The following is a 12,306-nucleotide window of genomic DNA, read 5'->3' as shown; positions in this document are numbered from 1 at the left end:
AAAAGCTAATAATGTTGATCCAAAGTAAATAAACTTGATACTCCTATGCTGGGTTGGTAGGTAAGTAGAAGTTAGTCTCCTCTGGTCTAATTCCTTTTCTGGTTTGGAAGAACAGGAGTCTAAAAAGTAGTTGCCAAGGAAGTTTTTCTGGGTTCCAAGTTATAATCTCTGTTCTGGGTTGCTATACAAGTGTGTGTGTGGGTGTGAGTGAGTGAGTGAGTGAGTGAGTAAGTATCCTCTGGTCTAATGCCTTTTCTGATTTGGAAGTAATAGTCATTGTTCTTTTATAAGGATAACACAAACAATTTCCCAGGGTGTCATTAATATAAGGTTTCACCATCAGATAAAACAATTAATATAAAAGAGAATAAATGCAAAAAAATGCATTTTTTGGCCCCTTGCCCTTTGTGAGAGTGGCACTCTCGCCCACTCTCACAAAGGGCAAGAGTGGGTTTCCTCTCGCTCATTGTGTTCGGGGATGTTAGACTTAAATTAGACTAATTTTGTGGAGGTGTGAGTCTTTAAGTTGGACTACTAAATCTTACCATCATAACATTTTGATTTCATTTTTACAAAAATCTTTATTTTAAAGGAGGTATTGTCCCAGGGAGGCATTCATGCAAGAACCACAACTTGCTTTGCCTCATCTATAATAAGGCTGAAATGTCAAATCTAATCCAGTTAATCTTCATTTTGAGTGGAGTAATATCAAGGCAGGAACAGCTTTATGAAATCGGTGATCAGCTGCTGCAGAGGAGCTGAGATCACTCACCAAGATGTGTAGAGGAAATAACATTAAACTCAAAAAGAAAATAGTAACACAGTAACGTGTGGCCTATGTGGATCTGGTGGCTTCTCTTGGTGCAGAAATGAACGACAAGGAGCTCAATCTGGCATCAGTTGTTTTCTTTAATTCTCCATCTGCATTTCACACATGGGCACCGAGGTAAAGTCAGTCTCTGGCATGAAAGAAACTCCTCGACAGTGATCCTCATGGCTCTGAGGATTACCCATCATACAGTAACCAAAATAAAATCATTGAAAATTACAGTGATCGCATAGTGGATTTGGTTTACATCAAAGGAACAACCAGTGAGTGTCCTTTTTAAAGAAAGTAAAACAATTAATTAAAATGCTCTGAAAAATAAAATAAAATGCTGACATTTTATTTACTAGATGCCATTTTTATATTTTAGCTTGTACAAACTTGCATCTTGGAACAATGCAAAAACATTAATTAACCATATCTATATAAAACTATTAATATAAAACTGCCTTATATTAACCATCTGCTACAGAGATTTAGTAAAACATACCTGCATTTCACACATGGGCACCGAGGTAAAGTCAGTCTCTGGCATGAAAGAAACTCCTGCCAGGAGGAGCCAGAATGTTAACGTGTGGGAAATTCCCGCCACACTTTCTCACAAACATTTCTAAAACGCAACAAAAACGATATAATAGCAAAACTACCATAACCTGGATTAAACATATTTCAATAATATGCAAAAACGAAAACCATAAACATATTTTATAAATAATATTTCTTTTTCACATCGCAGAGACACGTTACCTGGACAGTGATCCTCATGGCTCTGAGGATTACCCATAATACCCCGCTCTTTCTAGGGTGAATGCAATACCCCGTTTTACCAGCAGATGGTGCACTTTAGCGGGATTTAACCTGAACCATTTTAACTACGTTAAACGCAGTGATTTGTGTAAGTAACTTTACTGATTACTGGATTTGACATAGTAAAGCGTCAGATTACTCGTTACTGAAAAAACTGGTCCGATGTCGCGTTAGTAAGTAACGCGTTGCTGACGTCACTGCATCTGAATAAACTATTTCCTCCTCAGCATCACCTGAAGAAGCAAAAATAGACACAAAATAAGGAATGAGGGCCAAGTTTAATATCGATTTAAGATATTAACGTTATTCAATAAAACCGTCAGTCTATGTCCATTACTATTAATGCTCTTGTTACCTCGGTGAGTCCAGAACAGGCTGGTGTCTGTTTCGGCTCGTTTGCTGGTAACAAGCTCATAGGTTCTGCTCTGCTGGCGGCCAAACAAGGAGGAGGCAGATGAAGAACTTGCCGAACTTTATTTCTCTTCTTGGCAAAAACGAGACAACTACAACCACTGCACCGCTGGAGCCTCTAACAGCTAACACACTTACTCTTCTTCTTCTCCGTGCTACTACTGATTGCTCTCTACCGCCCCCCCTAGAGAGAGGCTGGGCCTGTAACACTTTTCGGGATAAAAAAAATTTCAGTGATATTATTTTCTCACCTTCTGTGATATTTGTGGAGCTTCTTCTTATTTTCAATTTAAACAGTTTGATACCAAGAAACAAAACCAAAAGAAGAAGTAGAACGGTTGCACTTGCTAAGACGATCACAGCTAGAAAATGTGCCTCTAGAATAAAAACAGACATCAAGTCATGAGAAATATTTATTTACCATGAAGACTTTTTTATATTAAAATGGAAGAATAAATTATGCAGAGCATTTTATTTGGAAGAATTGCACAATTTGTGAAAAGAATTAAAGGGGAATCATTATATATACATATTCATCAATTTCTTTGACTTTGTTACTCCTTGTAATTGGGCCTCTTTCTCTTTAAGTAACTCCTAATTTTTCTAAATCTCCATCTTCAGGAAGTATTCACAACATGACCCCTCTGTTAACTCTTTCACAAACTTTTTTACCAGTGTTGCTCTGAAAAGTAAAAGAGCTCAGCAGTTCAACTAGGTGTTTGCTAATTGCTGCTGGCTAGTCTGAAGGAGCTGAGTGGGAGAGTCGCAGGAGAGGGCTGGTTATTACAGTGTGCCATGTGCTATTGACTGTTTTTAAATAATGGCCTATTCCATTCTGTCACCATTCCTGCTGAATGTGTGGATTTGTTTTAATGCAGGACTCTGTTCCACTCTCACCTGGACTTCTTCCACTTCTAAACAGTAAAAGCCTGAATGTCAGAGCTGGATAAAAGCTGCAGCTGTGGGAGAAGCAGACTGTCAGACAAAAGTAAATGGAGTCATTCTCCAAATCAAGGCCAGCTCACTGGACTGCTGCAGTTGTAACCCAATTACTCCCAGGCCACATGTTTTCAGAGCTGGGACGTCCTGCAGCAGAGGGAAGCCCTTCTCTCTTCTCTGCAGTCACCCTATAAAACACAGCAGGCAGAGAGAAAGAGAGTGGCAAGGAGAGAACGATGAAAACCTGTAGGCGCTGCTCCTCCTGACTTCAGTCTAAAGATATCTTCAAATATTTTGGTCTAGAGTGAAAGCTGGCACATCCAGCCGTTTGGTGCATATGGAAAAATGATTGACTATTCTAGCAATCATTGTAAATTCAACCACAGCCAGATTCATAAAAGAGGTGTGACTAAATGATTTACTTTAGTTTTTTAAAGAACTTTAAAATGTATATTATTTTTAAAACATATTGAAATGATCTGATGAACAGGATGTAAAACTACTATTTTATAAAGAGGAGAAGAAAGAAGAAAAGCACAGAGTAAAATATATAGCACCAATGAAACTAAAGGAGACTCCACATCTATAAAGCAGGGCAGCTCCAGGGAACTGGAACCATGTGGTTTGCAGTGGAGTTTTTTGTGTGGGGTAATTAATGATGTGAGGATGAGGTCTTGCTCCACGGATGTGTGTGGGTGACTTTACAGTCTTTGCAAATGAAACCACCTCAGTCCATCTTCCACAGTTACTCTCTGAGCTGACAGACAGTATTTATCCCTAAAGGTCAGAGAAAATGTTATTACATAAATGTGGTGAGAAGGCATTCTAGTTTTCATTAACACATTTTATTAAAAGGGCAATCCAAACTGACCAGAAAAATGTTGTTAATTTCCAGTGGTAGGGCCTGCTGTGAGTTTTGTGGATTTTTTGTGTTTTACAAGCCCTCATATAAATAAACAGGATTTATTAAAGTTAAGTTACAGTTTAATCTGTTGTCTCATTTCCAAAAATCTTTAAACATCTTATCTGTTGCTAATTTTGAGTTTTACTTACAGATTCTGTGTAGTTCTCCTTTTCAGAATAATTAGGTCACAGAGGGAATCCAGGAAACCGTATTTTCATTTAAAAAGAAAATCAATAAATGATCAATGTTTGTCAAAATCCAAACAGCTGCTCTTTACAAAGTGAACACAGGAGAGAGTAACTAGGAGTACAGAATGCAGTACAGTACAGATGGCTCACAGAGTCACTACTGCCATCTACTGTTGGCCTTGGGTATGACACAGCAGAGCACAAAAAACTATCAGTTTTTCATTTTTGTGCTTTAGAAAATTTAGATTTATATAATACATGATGCACAAAAGAAAACTATTACGAATAGGTGAATCTTAACAAATCAGAATAAGAATCAATAGTTTTATTTAGTAATTCAGTTCAAAAAGTGATAATGAATCTACATAAAACAAATTTCTCACATAGTGATATATGTTAAGAGTTTATTTCTACTTATTGTGATTATTTCGGATCACAGCTCAAATTAGAGGCATGAAACGTCAACTACTCTGTAATTGTTCATTAGCTACTTTATAAGTAAGAGTAATCATGATCTGACCTAAATTTGTTATAAAAGTATTACTGATTAAACTTTAGATTTAATAACATAAAGCTACATAATTTTTAATCAGTAATACTTTAACAAATTTATGTCAGATCATGAATCTTGGTTAATGTCAAGTTATCATAACAAAGACATTTTGAATAATGTCAACTTTGTATTAAAAGCGTCATGATTTACCGAATGACACTTTATGACAACAGCCATAGATATTCATGAAGACTCACTCATGTTCATGGGTTCAGGTGTTATGTCATGTTTATGATGATGTCATGACAGACTTATTCACAACCCGTCAAATAAAGTGTTACCAAATAAACTATCAAAATCTGCTAAAAGAGAAATAAATTATTGTTCCTAAATGTTATTTTGATAAATAGATTCAGTCGCTTACAGAAGTCCTGGTTGCTACTGATCTTTATTCAGTATTTATTCAATGTCATTTCCAATTTATTGCTCTTCTATTTATTCAACTTTTTTCTCATCATTTGAAATTTTTTCATGTCATCTTTAATCTCTGAACAGTTACCAAATACATATTAGGCCCACATTTGTTTCCCTCTGTGTGATGCTAATACTGACATAGGCAGCAGTTTGACTCTAATCACACAACTTCCTGTTGTTCAACAAATGAAACTTATTTTATAGTCAATTTTATTGACTTGAAAATGTTTTACAACATTCTTGCAGGGTTTCAGCCCCACCCAAATCTGACATCACTGTTTTGTAACAAAATGCTTAAAATACATGTTCTGTATTACAAAATAATATACAACAATAATGTGTAAATAGTAAAATATAGAGACTAATGCATTAAAAAATAAATGAAATCCTATTTGAAAATCCAAAAAGATGATTACAAAAATTACTTTTAAAATACTGTATTTGTACTGTAAGAGAGAAAGCAAAATATATGTCTAATTATTGATCTATGCACTAATATTTATATTTCATTTCTCTGTAGTTCCATTCATGAACTGCTGAAAATGTTTACATTTGAAATGAAAGGTTTCTTGTTTCACATCCATCCCTTCCTCTTCCTAACCATCCCTCTTTCTGGCAGCATGATTCACTCTGACATCTGAGTAAATTATTTCCTCCTCAGCATCACCTGAAAGAAGCAAAAAAGACACAACATAAAGGATGTTCATTACTATTAATGATTTTAAAAAATGTCAGTGATATTATTTCCTCACCTTCTGTGATAGTTGTGGAGCTTCTTCTTATTTTCACTTTCAATAGTTTGGCACCAAGAAACAAAACCAAAAGAAGAAGTAGAACGGTTGCACTTGCTAAGACGATCACAGCTTGACAATGTGACTCTAGAATAAAATTAGACATCAAGTCATGAGAAATATTTATTTACCATGAAGACTTTTTTATATGGAAATGGAAGAAAAAATTATGCAGAACATTTTATTTGGAAAATTTGCACAGTTTGGGAAAATAATTAAAGGGGAAGTATTATGTTTTCCAACTACATAGTGCCGTTTTATAGCACAATACAGTAACTTAATTTCAATATTATAAAAAATTTTCTATGAAATATAACTTAAAAGAAATTTGACATTGTAATTTAACTCCTTGTAATTAGGCCTCTATCTCTTTAAGAAACTGCTGGTGTTTGTAAAGCACGGCCTTCAGGATGTCATCACAACATGGCTCCTCTATTAACCCTTTCACAACATTTTTACCAGCATTGCACTGAGAAGTAGCTCCTATAATGAGCTCAGCAAAAGCACAATTTCTCCAGGTGTTTGCTAATTGCTGCTGGCTAGTCTGAAGGAGCTGAGTGGAGGAGGAAGCTCTGACTCTTGGAAACTGCAACTCTGCAAAGTAGCTGCACCTTGAAAACATGTTGAAGCTGAATGGTTGCCATGGAGATTAAAGGACTTTTCAAACATGCATGAAATAATTTGTTGATTTTACATAACACTGCCCCTTTAAAGAAAATAGAAACAAAATGGAAAATAATCAAACTAAATATAAGAATAAAACACATTACCTTCACAACGTGAGAGACGGACAATGATCTGTTTACTGCTGATTTTGTTCTGAACTTTACACTCCAGGTTTCCTTCCAGTTGACCATTTAAACTGATGGTGACATTTCCATTATATCCACTAGCAGGTTAAGTGTGTAGTAACAGATTATTGTCCAGAGAAAAAGAGAACTGTGTGTCGTCTCCCTCTGCTGAGCAGCTGACTGTCCTCTGCTCTGGTGACAAACATTTCTGAAATATGGCAGGTTGTGAAACTGGAGCTGAAAGACAAACACAGTTAAAAGTTTGTTTTTCTGTACATCATTTCAGAAAAATAACTGTTCTCTCACATTATTTAACAAATACAATTATGATTTTTACAAAATGCAGTTAAATTTATCTTTAAAGACAAAATAAGTTAAATACACAGCATAAAACTATGAATAATGTTCCCACCTGTAATCTGGAGACTGATGTTGATTTTCTTGATGCTTTTACCATCATTATCATATAGATCCATCTGATAAACTGCAGATTCATTTATCATGATGTGATCACACTTCACTGCTCCATTTATGAGGAATTCGCAGGGTTTAATGTACTTGAAAGTTGTTTCCGTACATGTGTTGTTTCTACATTTGAAAAGTACGTCTTTATTTTTCATCAACTTAATTGTTGCAGTTTGAATAGGAAGGTAAAATATCAGAGGTTCTCCAGGTGCTACATAACATTGACATTCTTTATCACATTGAGTTATGTTGCATCCTGATATCCCTAAGAGAAATTAAAAACAAGCAAATCATAAGTTTACAAGATGATAGAAAAACATTGAAATGTCTTTATTGTTTATTTGAAATGCAAAACATCCATAACAATGGCAAATAACGGGCAACATTTTTAAATATATGATATATAAATGTAGCTTTTGCTAAGTTTTATTAAATGACAATATCAGTAGGATTACAAAATATGAAAACTGAAGTAAATTTCATTTAAAATCTTGGATTTATCAATTACAAATGATCTGATTTGATTAACTTAAAATTGTATTAATTGAGTTAAATGTACCTGCTGCCAAGATCACTGGGACCAGAAATGGCATAATCATGTAGATGAAAATCATTGTCTGTGAAGGCAATAAAAATCATGATCAAATAGTTATACATAACAGATTTTGTTATCCAAACACAAAACACTGACATTTAAACAGATTAGTTTGTCACCATATGTAAGAATAGACACAGCATAGAAGAATAATATCCCTACACGTTTTGATAAAACCAAGGTGATGTTATAACTTTAGAAGCTTTTCGATAAACATTTTGGATCAATGGATGTATTTATATTTCTAACATGTCATCCTTGAGTGATTTCATGGAGAAATCTCGTGAAATTAGATACGAGGTAAATCATCCTGCAGCTTCTGATGAAACATTCTAACATTTACACAATACCTAACAAATGCTTCTTATTGGGGAAAAACAATATTAGGAATTATGAGTTTATTCTGCACAAATTTAGTATTTTTGCAATGATGTGATTTATTTCTTCAAGTTTTTGTTTTTAATTCTTACACCTGAACATAATTTCATATTTTGTTTGTATGATTACATCATGTCCACAAATTAAATCTGATCAAAATGTTCTACTCAAGTTTTCTGTTCTTAAGTTGCTTTTTAATATTTACTGTTGCTTGAATAACTTTGTGAATGACTACATTTTGTTTCTTTTTATATCAACATATATTGAATTATTACTCTTTCAACTTCAGCAGTTTTCAGCAAATTGACCCACATCTGGTTTGAGTGAAGATGAACTAAAACTTTAATTTCTTTTTAATCAATCTTTTACAGTGTAATCTCTAACAAAAGGCTCATATCATGTTAATAGTTTGTGCATGATTTGAATTAAATGTTTTCTAGACAGAAACAAGTTGCTTTGTGTACTGATTTTAATTCCTATGTCATTAAAAAGCTTTTAAAACATAAACCTGTTAATGCCATCATCTCAGACAAAGAGGTTTTGTATATTGATAATTAACTCTGCAGAGTGTAAAATATGATAGTGTGTCATATATTAACTCAAATCTCACAATACTTAACTTGTTTTTCATTCTAAATCCTCAGTGGCTTTTCTGCCATCGGCCATCTCACCAAAGATCTCACTCTTTCCAAACCTGCTTTACTTTATGAGACAGGAGCTGAATATTAAGAAGTCTAATAAAAAATGCATTCAAATTAAATGTGTCATCTTTAAAATTTTATATGCATTGTACATTGTATTTTATTTATTTAATATCAGATCAACTAATTACTGTGAGGAGCTAGACAATACAAATTAAAAATTGTTTTATTCTTGCTGAAATAATTTGAATGTTTATGAAAATACACTCGCCTCTTTTGTTTGACTTTAAAAATGTGATGTTAAAATATGGAAATCAAATGAATTAAATGTTAAATATGATTTACACTAAAAATGATTATATATAAGACAAGTAAAAAATTTAAAATTTTTTAAACAAAAATATATTGGCTGGAGAAATTGAGAGAGAAACTCTAAACAACATTTAAAACGGCGCTGTAAAACACTGCCTCCAAAACAAAAGCCAAAATATTTAAGTGTCGTTTGGTTTGACGTTTTCATTCAACTTGGTCACATCTGGATAACCAAAATAATAGTAAATAGTTTAATCAATGTTTCAACCAGGCTGCTTATAAAATATATGCCCTTTGGAAAATAAAAGTAATGCCCTCAACAAGATATGTGGTTGGTTTACAACAGTTACATTGCCTGTAGATTTTAATAAAATGTGAAATTCACCAGAGTAGAAATAATTTTTTTTAGACTTACATGCAATAGAAGATCGTCGTCTGTGAAGAGGTTGGTTAGTTTTCCACTCACTGCAGGGAGGTTTAGCAGAAACCTTTATCTGTGATCTGCAGGGAAGTAAAAAAGCTGCTCAGTAAACGACTGAGTGGCTACATCTTCTCTCATTGGACAGAGCCGAACAATTGTCAGTTTCTCGTTTAATATTTATATCAAAATATTGTGCATTTTGTTAACTTTTTGTTATTGTGTGAGGATTACAGCAACATTTGTTTGAAAAATAAATGTAATGCTTTTCTGTTATGGACATTTAGTGAAAGGTAATCACAATACATAGCCATTAACCCACTTTACATAAAAACGCTCTACACTGAGACTGTGTACTTCAGAGAATGTTCCAGAAACAGCTGTCATGAATTGGAGGTTTGGTGTTGAGGACAAGATGCAGTCAGATGCACTTCACCCAGGGTGGAGTGCAGAAGTAGTTCAATGTTATAAAAGTTCACAAAGACCAGGAAGAACCAGTAACATGACAGACTGGACAAAGGCAGGGAGGCCAAAACCACAGCAAGGATCCCATAGGGAACAGGTGACACAGGTGGGGTATAATCAGGGCAACGAGACACAGCTGGGAACAATCAAGGGGTAGCCATGACAACAGAGACTCAATTAACACTAAAATACACACAAGAAATCAAATCCTCACAACAATTTTTCAGAAAGAGTTACCTGACCAGGTAAAACTCTGAAGTTAGTCTTTCATCGTATTTGAAATACGTTAAAAAAACATGAACATGTTGAAATTTAAACTAAATTTAAACTTACTGAACTAAGCTCAGTTATCTATAAATAAATGCATTTTATTTCTTTATATAAAGTCGCCCCTTTAATAAATGCATTAAAGGGGCGACTATGACTGTATGGTAGAGTAGTCGTGTTGCGATCGGAAGGTTGTAGGTTCGATTCCAGCTTCCTTCTGCCAGATGTCGATGTGCCTCTGGGCAAGGCACTTAACCCCAAATTGCCTACCGATCTGCGTATCGATGTATAAATGTGTGTGTGTTTGTGAATGTGACTCTAGTGTAAAGCGCTTTGAGTGGTCAAAATGACTGGAAAAGCGCTATATAAGTTCAGTCCATTTACCATTTAACTACATCAACATAGTTTTTAATGTTCCCCATCAAAGTGTAAATAAATTAGAAACGTAACGTTATTTATCTGTCATTTTATATGGAATTACATCAGGCTTGAAGTTTTTATCTACTTCTAGTGTTTGGTTTAATATCTTAATACCATTTTGACTGAAAGCATCTGCAGCCATTTTACAAAAACTTTATAATCTGCTATAAACAGATTATAAAGTTTATCAAAATATTGATGTGCATTCACCTGCAACAAAAGCTCACCTCTATACCAACTCGTGACTCTTCCTCCTACAGCAGTTACAGGATGTACATCAAACTTCTTTTTCTGTCTTGGTGACAGAAGTGAGAATACAGTTCAACTAAAAATAATAATAAAAAAGTTGCTATGGGTTTGTTTGTCTGTTTCCTTTTTTTACCCTCATTGCTATGACACCAAATTGCTCTGAAAGTTTGAAGAACTAAAGACTAAAGGCAAATGTTTTTGTTTTTTTTTCACACCTCTAAATATGTATTTGATGGAATCCAACTGTATGTATCTGGAGTGATTATGTTGATCTACATAATAATCACAGTCCTGGAAACATCAGCTTTGAAAAAAGGTGCATTTAATACTTTAAGAAGTTATTCAAGTAATAAAATACAATACAATTACATATCATGAAGTTGAACTTAGTATATTATATATTTTCAATAAAAAAATGAATAAATGTAAGATGATTTCAAATTATTTTCTGTGGTTGTGACTTGGTTTTTATTGTTAACTTGTCAGGACCACTTAGATGTAATTTAACAAACCAAACTGGTGTTTTGCACTTGGAGAGTCTCTGATGTTTTATTTGTCCATCGGACCTGAAGAGAGAACAACTCTTAAAAGAAATGAAGTTGGACTTTTAAGTTGATCAATGATGAAAAAACTTCAAAATACTTAAAAAATGGGACTTTGAAGAACAAAGTCAAAACAACAAATAATGACTCATATTCATCCACCTCTGGCAAACACCAGATGAAAATATGCTCAATCTTCACAGTCTTGGTAAGAAAAAATATCAATTTTTGCATATAAAGTAGTGGTGTTGTGTTCAGATGTTGTATTGAAATGTACATTTATTGTCAACTTTATTAACTAAATGTGACTTCCACCACAGAAAATGTCAGTGAGCTGCTCAGCGAAGGGCGACGACGTGAAGTTCTCATTGCTTTTAGACAACAACTTATTAATACGGATCAAAGTTGAGACTGGGAAAAATGAAAGTGTTTAAATGTTAATATCAGCTTACATGGTCAGTTGGAAGAAAACTGTTGTGTGACGTTCAGAAAAGGTCAGCAGTGAAAAGAGAGTTAACAAGCTGTGCAGGTAGTTAGTTTTTTATTTACAAAGTTCCATTGTTCCTTCTCTCTACAGAGCTGTTTGCTGAATAAATCTGTCTGGACAATGATTTTGACTATTTTAATGACAAATTAATTTCCTCTTTAGACCCAAATCCTGTAACTGATTGTGGTTATGATATCAAGTGTGTCCTCTGTTCTGCTGTTTCTTCCGGTCTTGTTTCTGGGCTTCAAATGCTTCAATAAGAAAAGACTTTCTGCAGCTCTTAGAGTAGGTAAGAGATCAAATTACTGCATGTATGCCTGTATGTGTGCTTTTATGTGAGCGTGTTTGATAAACTGACGTGTTTCTATTTTTACTTCTGTCAGTCGATGATGAAGTTGTGTACTCGGATGACTCCGCCTGCCTGCAGGGTGGATGGTTTCCGT

The 12,306-nt window shown here is 34.2% G+C and overlaps 2 long non-coding RNA genes across 2 annotated transcripts; both read right to left on the bottom strand.

The window, feature by feature from the left end:
* Positions 1-834: 834 nt before the first annotated feature.
* Positions 835-2,179, bottom strand: LOC111610131. Its single transcript, XR_002753507.1, has 3 exons — positions 1,989-2,179; positions 1,317-1,866; positions 835-921 (listed from the first exon to the last, which is right to left on the bottom strand). It is a non-coding gene; the product is annotated as an uncharacterized LOC111610131 (long non-coding RNA).
* Positions 2,180-5,861: 3,682 nt separating this feature from the next.
* LOC111609982 lies at positions 5,862-7,122 on the bottom strand. The gene is made up of 3 exons (XR_002753432.1): positions 7,037-7,122; positions 6,604-6,861; positions 5,862-5,920 (listed from the first exon to the last, which is right to left on the bottom strand). It is a non-coding gene; the product is annotated as an uncharacterized LOC111609982 (long non-coding RNA).
* Between the last annotated feature and the right edge of the window lie 5,184 nt (positions 7,123-12,306).

Source organism: Xiphophorus maculatus, chromosome 11, assembly GCF_002775205.1.
Source record: "Xiphophorus maculatus strain JP 163 A chromosome 11, X_maculatus-5.0-male, whole genome shotgun sequence".
NCBI lineage: Eukaryota > Metazoa > Chordata > Actinopteri > Cyprinodontiformes > Poeciliidae > Xiphophorus > Xiphophorus maculatus.
This window is presented reverse-complemented; position numbering and strand designations above follow the sequence as displayed.